Consider the following 8,533-nt stretch of genomic DNA (forward strand, 5'->3'; position numbering starts at 1 on the left):
TAATACGCAAGATCAACACCAATATTACTAAATTGTCAACAAGTCGGGAGATTCAACAATTATCTCCAGGCCCATCACATCAAGAAAAGAAAAAAAAAACAAAAAACACTCATCCACTTAAACCACTCATACACTCGTAGAGGCTCAGATCTGATAATTTATAGGTCTAGTATATATTTCATTAACTGATTGGATATTTGGCTATCCAGGGCTTCCAGATTTTATTAAATTTATGTAGTCTCTGATTTGCTTGAAAGTAACCACATTCCATTAAACATTGGTATTTTATTTGATTGATTACGTTTTCTATGTTTATTGATGTCTTTTGTTGCTATTTCCTTGCTATAGATATCTTCATGGCCAACAGACACTGTATGACCAAGGCTCTTTGAGAAAAAGTTATGTTAACTAAGTCCAAATGTAGGAGTGCTTTATCTGGAGTTGGTAAAATAATTTCAGAATTTATAAATAAAGTTAACACAAACTGTTCATGCCACGGTTGCACAATCTTACTGCAGTCCCACCAAATATGTCTAAATGTACCTTGGTCTAAATTACATCTCCAACACATGGAGGATATATTCTGTTTATATGTGGCTAATCTGGCAGCAATTAAATACCAACGTAGCATGATTTTATAATGCAATTCTACCATATTTAAACAGTGGGAGACTTTACTTAATTAATCTAAGCTATTTATCCACTGTATCTGATCAACTTGGATACAGAGGTCTTGTTGCAAAGAAGTCAGGGGATCAATACATAGTGGGGTTTCAATTTCCTCCAACAAATGATAACATTTCCTGAAACATTTGGTAACTATTTCTCGAGAAAACAGATCATTAATCTGTACAGGTGAGTCCTCTACAAACAAATGCTTGTTTAAATAATACTTGACCCTTAATAAATTAAAAAAATCTAAATTACCAAGATTAAATTCCTCTGAAAGTTGAATAAAAGATTTCATATCATTTGCATTCAATATGTCACTAATTCTTTTTTTCTAAGGTTGTGCCAATTTCTAAGAATTAACTGGGAGATATTAATGAGAAGTATTTCTAACAGAACTGATGAAATAATTTTATTTTTTAGTCCTAAGCAATGTTTAAAGGAATACCAAAATTCTTTAGAGCTTTTCAAAGAAATGGGAAGCAATTTTAACATTGTGTATGATCTATCCTGGTGCAGCCATAGCAGACATTCCAGATTTGACAATCCCGTCAGTTCTTGTTCTATGAAGAACCAATCTACTTTGTCATTAAGCTTGTATTGAATCTTCAGAATATGCGATAGCATGCTAGCCTGTACATATCTCCCCAAGCAAGGCACATTTAAACCTCCCTTTCTTTTATTTGTGTATAAGATATTCATGGCAATTCTAGGTTTTTTTATCGAGATACATTTTAAAAAATTTTTGGGGAATATTCGGCATTCGGCAGTCTAATAGGTATCATTTTTGCTTTAACAATTCATCCCGTAGCTTACGATAATTAATTTCAATAATGTTAGATATCTTAAGTGTATGATAATACCTAGATAATCGATCTTGTTCGTTTCCCATATAAAGTCATATTCCTCCTCCAATTTTGTTCTTGTCAAATCTGGAATGTCCGCCATCACCGCTTGTGTCTTTTTTATGTTTAGTTTATAGTTAGATAATCTACCAAAGTTTGAGATTTCACCCATCAGTGCTTTTAAGGATTTCACTGGGTCATAAAGAGAGATCAAGACGTCATCCGCGTATAGATAAATTTTATTATCTATATCCCCTTGATTTCCCCATTGTTCCTGATCCTGGACGCAAAAGGTTCTATGGTGAGAACATATTGTAGCGGTGCCAGAGGACATCCCTGTCTAGTGCCATTATTAATACCGAACCAGTCAGTTGAATCCTTGACCTATCACTCTGGCAGTCAGTTTTGTATATAAAGACATAACTGAATCGATGAACCCTTCACCAAAACCATAGCAACGTAATGACTCCTCAAAGAAGGTCCAGTTGACTCTATCTAAGGCCTTCTCAGCGTCCAGGGCCAAGAACACAGTGGGGATCTTATAGGAGGATACATATTCCACAAGATCGATTATTTTACACGTATTTTCGTTAGATTGTCTACCTTTAATGAAGCCCGTTTGATCCTTATGAATTAGTTGGGGAGTTACAACCTTTAAGCGTTCAGCTAAGATGGCAGAGTATATCTTTGTATCAACGTTGATTAGAGAAATCGTCCTATAGTTGGACATGTTTGCAATGCTGCAGGGGACCTGGATTCCCCTCACTGTCGGCCGGTCTCTCACTTCCGTCTCTCTCCCCCCTCCCATACACCCCTCTGACTCCTCCCCCCTCCCATACACTGCTCTGCCTCTCTCCCGACTCCGTTACTGACAGGCACTTTCACTGCAGCTTCATAGAAGCCACAGCGTAAGTGAAGTGCAGTAACGGAGGCTGTCTGTGCGCATCGTGCAGACCCCCACCGGCTGACAGAGAATCATCCTCTCTGTCAGCCGGTGGGGGTCTGCATCGCACAGACAGCCTCCGTTACTCACCTTCACTTACGCTGAGGCTTCTGTGAAGCTGCAGTGAAAGTGCCTGTCAGTAACGGAGCCGGGTAGAGAGGCAAGGCGGTGCATGGGAGGGGGGAGGAGTCAGAGGGGCTCTCTACCCGGCTCCCTGTGTCTTCTGAACCTCCGTTGCTGACAGGAGGCAGAGTGGTGTATGGGAGGGGGGAGGAGGCAGAGTGGTGTATGGGAGGGGGGAGGAGGCAAAGTGGTGTATGGGAGGGGGGAGGAGGCAAAGTGGTGTATGGGAGGGGGGAGGAGGCAAAGTGGTGTATGGGAGGGGGGAGGAGGCAGAGTGGTGTATGGGAGGGGGAAGGAGGCAGAGTGGTATATGGAAGGGGGGAAGAGGCAAAGCGGAGTATGGGAGGGGGGAGGAGGCAGAGTGGAGTATGGGAGGGGGGTAGGAGGCAAAGTGGTATATGGGAGGGGGAGGAGGCAGAGTGGAGTATGGGAGGGGGAGGAGGCAGAGTGGAGTATGGGAGGGGGAGGAGGCAGAGTGGAGTATGGGAGGGGGGAGAAGGCAAAGTGATATATGGGAGGGTGAGGAGGTAGAGTGGAGTATGGGAGGGGGAGGAGCCAGAGTGGAGTATGGGAGGAGGCAGAGTGGAGTATGGGAGGGGGGAGGAGGCAAAGTGGTATATGGGAGGGGGAGGAGGCAAAGTGGTATATGGGAGGGGGAGGAGGCAAAGTGATGTATGGGAGGAGGCAGAGTGGTGTATGGGAGGGGTGAGGAGGCAGAGTGGAGTATGGGAGGGGGGAGGAGCCAGAGTGGAGTATGGGAGGGGGGAGGAGCCAGAGTGGAGTATGGGAGGGGGAGGAGCCAGAGTGGTGTATGGGAGGGGGAGGAGTCAGAGTGGTATATGGAAGGGGAGGAGCCAAAGTGGAGTATGGGAGGGGGAGGAGCCAGAGTGGTGTATGGGTGAGTTATAGTGGTCTATGAGGGGGTATTATGAATTTCAGGGCATATAGGGGTATAAGGCATATCGATATTAGGCATATCAGGGGGGCATAAAACATATCTGGGGGTAAAAGGTATATCAGGGGGCTCAGTTGCATATCACTGGCATATAAGGAGTATAAGGCATATCAGGGGGCACAGTGGCATATCAGGGGGCACAGTGGAATCTGGCATATAAGAGGGATAAGGCATATATGGGGGCAGAGTGGCAAGCTGGGGGTCAGATGTGCATAACTGGGGGCCGTTTGGTAAATAAAAAAAATTAAACAAGGCTTTTTTCTCATAGCTTTTATTAAATATGAAAAATAGTTAACATATGAATTAATATTTACTAATAACTTTGTATTAAAACCTAGTTTGAGAAACACTGTGTTTGGGTTCTTGTAGCTTTTATGATTATGTCAGTAAAATTAGAAGGTGAATAGAGAGAGGCCATTGCAATAAAGAGATGAAAGTGTAAATTGTAAGTTTTTTATTACATTATTTTAAATTGAAAAAAAATTGCATTTTTTTATCGATTAATCGAAAAAATAATCGGCCAACTAATCGATTATTAAAATAATCGTTAGTTGCAGCCCTAGTGAAATCAATTTGATACGTTTTTTGTAGAATAGGGCTGTAAATCCATCGGGTCCAGGAGCCTTGTTCAGTTTCAGAGATTTTATCGCCTTATAAACTTCACCCTCAGTAAATGGCTTATCTAATTGTTCAACTAGATCCTCTGAGATTTTTGGTAATCTAGATTCTGATAAATATTTCCTAATATGTTCCCTATCCTGTTCTTGAGCAGAGAGGTTATACAGTGTAGAATAAAATTCGCCAAAAGCACGCCCTATCTCTTCCGGGCTATATAGCTGTATAGCTGGTCATTCCTGTCAGTTATTTTAAGTATTCTAGCTTTCGAGTTTCGTTTTTTTTACTAATGGGAAAGTAGTTTATCCGCTCTGTTACCAACATAATAACATTTTTGTTTCATTTTAATTAAATTATAATTTGCTTTAGAAATAAGAACTTCTATTTCTTTTTTAATTTTTATCATGTTAGAGATAGATGAATCATTAGGATGCTCCACACATTTTATTTTAAATTGCTCAAGGAGATATATAATTCCTACAATTTTTTTTACCCCTAGTTCTAGTAAAGGCAGCTTTTTTAATTAACCCCTTAATGACAAAGCCCGTACATGTACGGGCTCGAAATACATTGTTTTCAATGAGTTTAGGGACCGCCCATTGTCCTTAAGGGGTTAATAGCCCTCTCATAACACATTTATAAGCTCCCCATACATTTCCTAACCTGATGTCCTCTGTCAAATTTTCATGGAAATATTGTTCAGTTTTCAGAGAAAGGTAGTCACAAGTATCCTTACTAGACAGTAAGGATTCCTGTAATCTCCAAGGTCGAAACCCATGTTTATATTTCTTATTAATTTTAAGGGTAACTGAATCATGGTCTGACCAGGATATGTTATTTATAGTAATATTTTTACGTGTCACCCTTATTTAGTATTAAAACTATCCTTGAAAAGGATTTATGTCGATGCGAAAAAATAGTATAATCTTTATCAGCCGGTCCTATAGATCTCCATATGTCATATAGCTTGTATTTACCTAAAGTTTCCCCGAATGCTCTCGATAGGGCAATCTGCTTACAGTTTTTACTAGGTCGTCCACTACTTTTTTTGTCCATTTCAAATTCTATCACGCAGTTAAAGTCTCCCATACACAAGAAAGTTCCCTGGATGTAATTATGAATCTTCTGTAGAGTACCGTTGAGGAAATGCTCCCTAATGTTGGGTTAGTTAGAGGGAGGTCATGATCTCCCCAACCAGCCCTGCTCATCACTGATCAGGGCTAGTTGGGGAGATCACGATCTTGCACCTACCTCGGCGCGGCCCTGAAGACCGGCCCATGGGAGGCAGCTTCTCCGCTCGCCCCTCCCCTAGAGATACGCTACAGCTTTGTGGGGAATCGTCCGGCTCGGTGAGTTTCAGTACCCGGCGTATAAGACGACCCCCGACTTTTGAGAAGATTTTCATGGGTTAAAAAGTCGTCTTATACGCCGGAAAATACGGTATTTGTTTTAAATTAGGGGCGTAAATATTTAATATTGAAAATACTCTGTCATCCAGCTTACATACAATAAAGGCATACCTAGCACAGGTATCCTTCTCTTTATAAATTAACTCAAACTTAATATTGTTGGAGATTAAAATTGCAACCCCTGTTTTCTTTTTATGTGGTAAAGATGAATATTCTATTACTGTGTATTTTTTATTACTTTAAATATGTATATCCCCATTTGTCAATTGAGTTTCTTGAATAGAGCAGACATCAATATGCTCATTAATCATATAATCAAATAGAGAATATCTTTTCTGAGAATATAAGCCCTGTACATTCAATGTAGTAATTTTCTATCAGTTCCTTCATTATCTATAAACAATTTACATTCTATAATGATCGAGCTCATTCGAGTTTGAAACTTCTTTCACATACATTCATACAACTCTTACATACAACAAATATAATGGACTCCAAGGTACCATGTACAGTCCGAAGAAACCATTTTTGAATCTCCGAAATCATAGTACATCCATAAAAAATGAGGAACGAGACGTAAATATATATCATTAAGGTGAAAGGGAAAAAAACCCCTTCATAAACATACATTATTAATAAACACTATCAAGCCATATTGTTTTGAGCTTCATATGAACCTTCATCTACACAGTAAAAGGGTAAGACATTTAGGGCTGCAACAACTAATCGATAATAATCGATAACGAAATTCATTATCGATTAGTTGAATCGATTTTTATCGATTATAAAATTAGGGTTTTTTCAGAGCAAACGCTCTGAAAAATACCCCTTGTTATATAATCCATTTCAGTGACTCACAGCAGCAGTTCCTACTTACCAGTCCCTCCCTGTAATCACTGTGACAACTGGCCCCGCCCCTTCCTTCTCCAGAACCACATGGCTGTGTCATCTAACAGTAAGTATAAAATTAATATTTGGGCTGCTGAAAGTTAGGGGAGGTGGGGGTTAATTTAGGGGAAGTTATGGTTAATAGGGTGTTTAGGGTTAATTTAGGGGCAGCTATGGTTAATGGGGTGTTTGGGGTTAATTTGAGGCAGTTGTGGTTGATGGGGTCTTTAGGGTTAATTTAGGGGATGCTGTGGTTGATGGGGTGTTTAGGGTTAATTTAGGGGCAGTTATGGTTAATGGGGTTAATTTAGGGTAGTTGTGGTTGATGGGGTATTTAGAGTTAATTTAGGGGTAGTTATGGTTAATGGGGTATTTAGAGTTAATTTAATGATGAGGACTGAGGGTTAATTTAATTAATTTAATAAAGTTAACTTAAGGTGCAGTTAGAGATAAAGGGGGCAAACTAAGGGGAATCTAAATCCTGGGGGCAGTGAAGATTAACCCAGTACTTATTTATAAAAGTATGGTGTCAGTGTGCTGTGAACAGGTCTGTGACTCTATGAGGGGACTATGAGATATCTGGGGGGTATAAGGCATATCTGGGGAGGGCAGTGTGGCATGTCTGGGGAGGACGGAGTGGTGTATCAGGGTGTATAAGGCATATCTGGGGCCACAGTGGCATATCTGGGCGTAGAGTGGAGTGGCATATGTGGGGAGGGCAGCATGGCATGTCTGGGAGGCAGTGTGGCATGTCTGGGGAGGATGGAGTGGTGTCTCAGGGGGTATAAGGCGTATCAGGCACAGTGGCATATGTGGGAGGCAGCGTGACATATGTGGGAGGCAGCGTAGCATATGTGGGAGGCAGCATGGCATATGTGGGAGGCAGCGTGGCATGTCTGGGCTCAAATGTGCATAAATTGGGGGGCTGGTGGGAAATAAAGACAAGAAATGCATTTTATCAAAGTTTTTTTTATTCTGCTGTTTGTATTTAACATTTGTTTATTACATTATTTTAAATAAATGAAAAATGTACATAATTTTTTTTTATCCGATTAATCGAAAAAATAATCGGCCAACTAATTGATTATAAAAATAATCGTTAGTTGCAGCCCTAAAGACATTGCATATTTAGTGCATATTTCTCCAATAAAGTGCATATCTGCATAAAGTGAATGAATGTATGTGTCAAACAATTATATATAAAGGGGAGGAGAAAAAAAAACAACAAAAAAAACCACTTAGGCTCATATACCACATATGCATATGAGCCTTCACGAATAAACATTATCAAAGCATATTACTGTGAACTTCTATCATTTTAAAACATATCAAAGTGGGACATTTCATGTTTAGTGCCTGTTTCTACAAAAAAGTGTGTGTGCATGTAGTGAATAGATATATATGTGTATCATTATGTATGAGAAAAGAAAGAAATAATCCCATTGCCCTAACACACCATCTACCCAGTATAACCCTCCTGCCCCATTCACAACCCCCAAGCCCATTAAGCCATAAGCTATATAAATTAGGTATTTCTGAAATCAGGACTTGATAAACTTGGAGGGGATTTTCCATCACTTTACCTAATTCAGAGGGAAAATTTATAAAAAAAATTAAGTGTTTTTTTTTTAAATTTTCGCTAGTAAGAAAGCTCTATCTCTCCCTGAAAAAACAATATATAGTTTACATGGGTACACTATTCACAGGAAAAGAGAATAATCGCTGAACCGACATACCACAAAAAATTGCTCCGGGACTTGAGGTACCAAAAACCCCTGGGACTGAAGGGGTTTATAGAGAAAGAAAACTCTTTTATTTGTTTAAATTAGATTTCATAGGTTGGAATGTTTTCATGATGTCTGTGGGGGCTAAAATAGTCTTCAAATTACCACTTTTTTTATATATATATATTATACAACTTTTATCAGGCAGAATTTTACCAAGTATAGGATTCCATTGGAATTTTTTCCCCACTCTAAAGCGCATATGCATAACTTCTTGGTTATGCCACCACTATTTGCACTAGGTTTTTATACTAAAGAGACATATGAAGATATTGCACCAGTTAACAGTAAATTTACCTGTA

The sequence above is a fragment of the Sceloporus occidentalis genome, unplaced genomic scaffold (genome assembly GCF_023333645.1).
Source record: "Sceloporus occidentalis isolate IW3139 unplaced genomic scaffold, rSceOcc1.0.p SCAF_211, whole genome shotgun sequence".
Classification (NCBI taxonomy): Eukaryota; Metazoa; Chordata; class Lepidosauria; order Squamata; family Phrynosomatidae; genus Sceloporus; species Sceloporus occidentalis.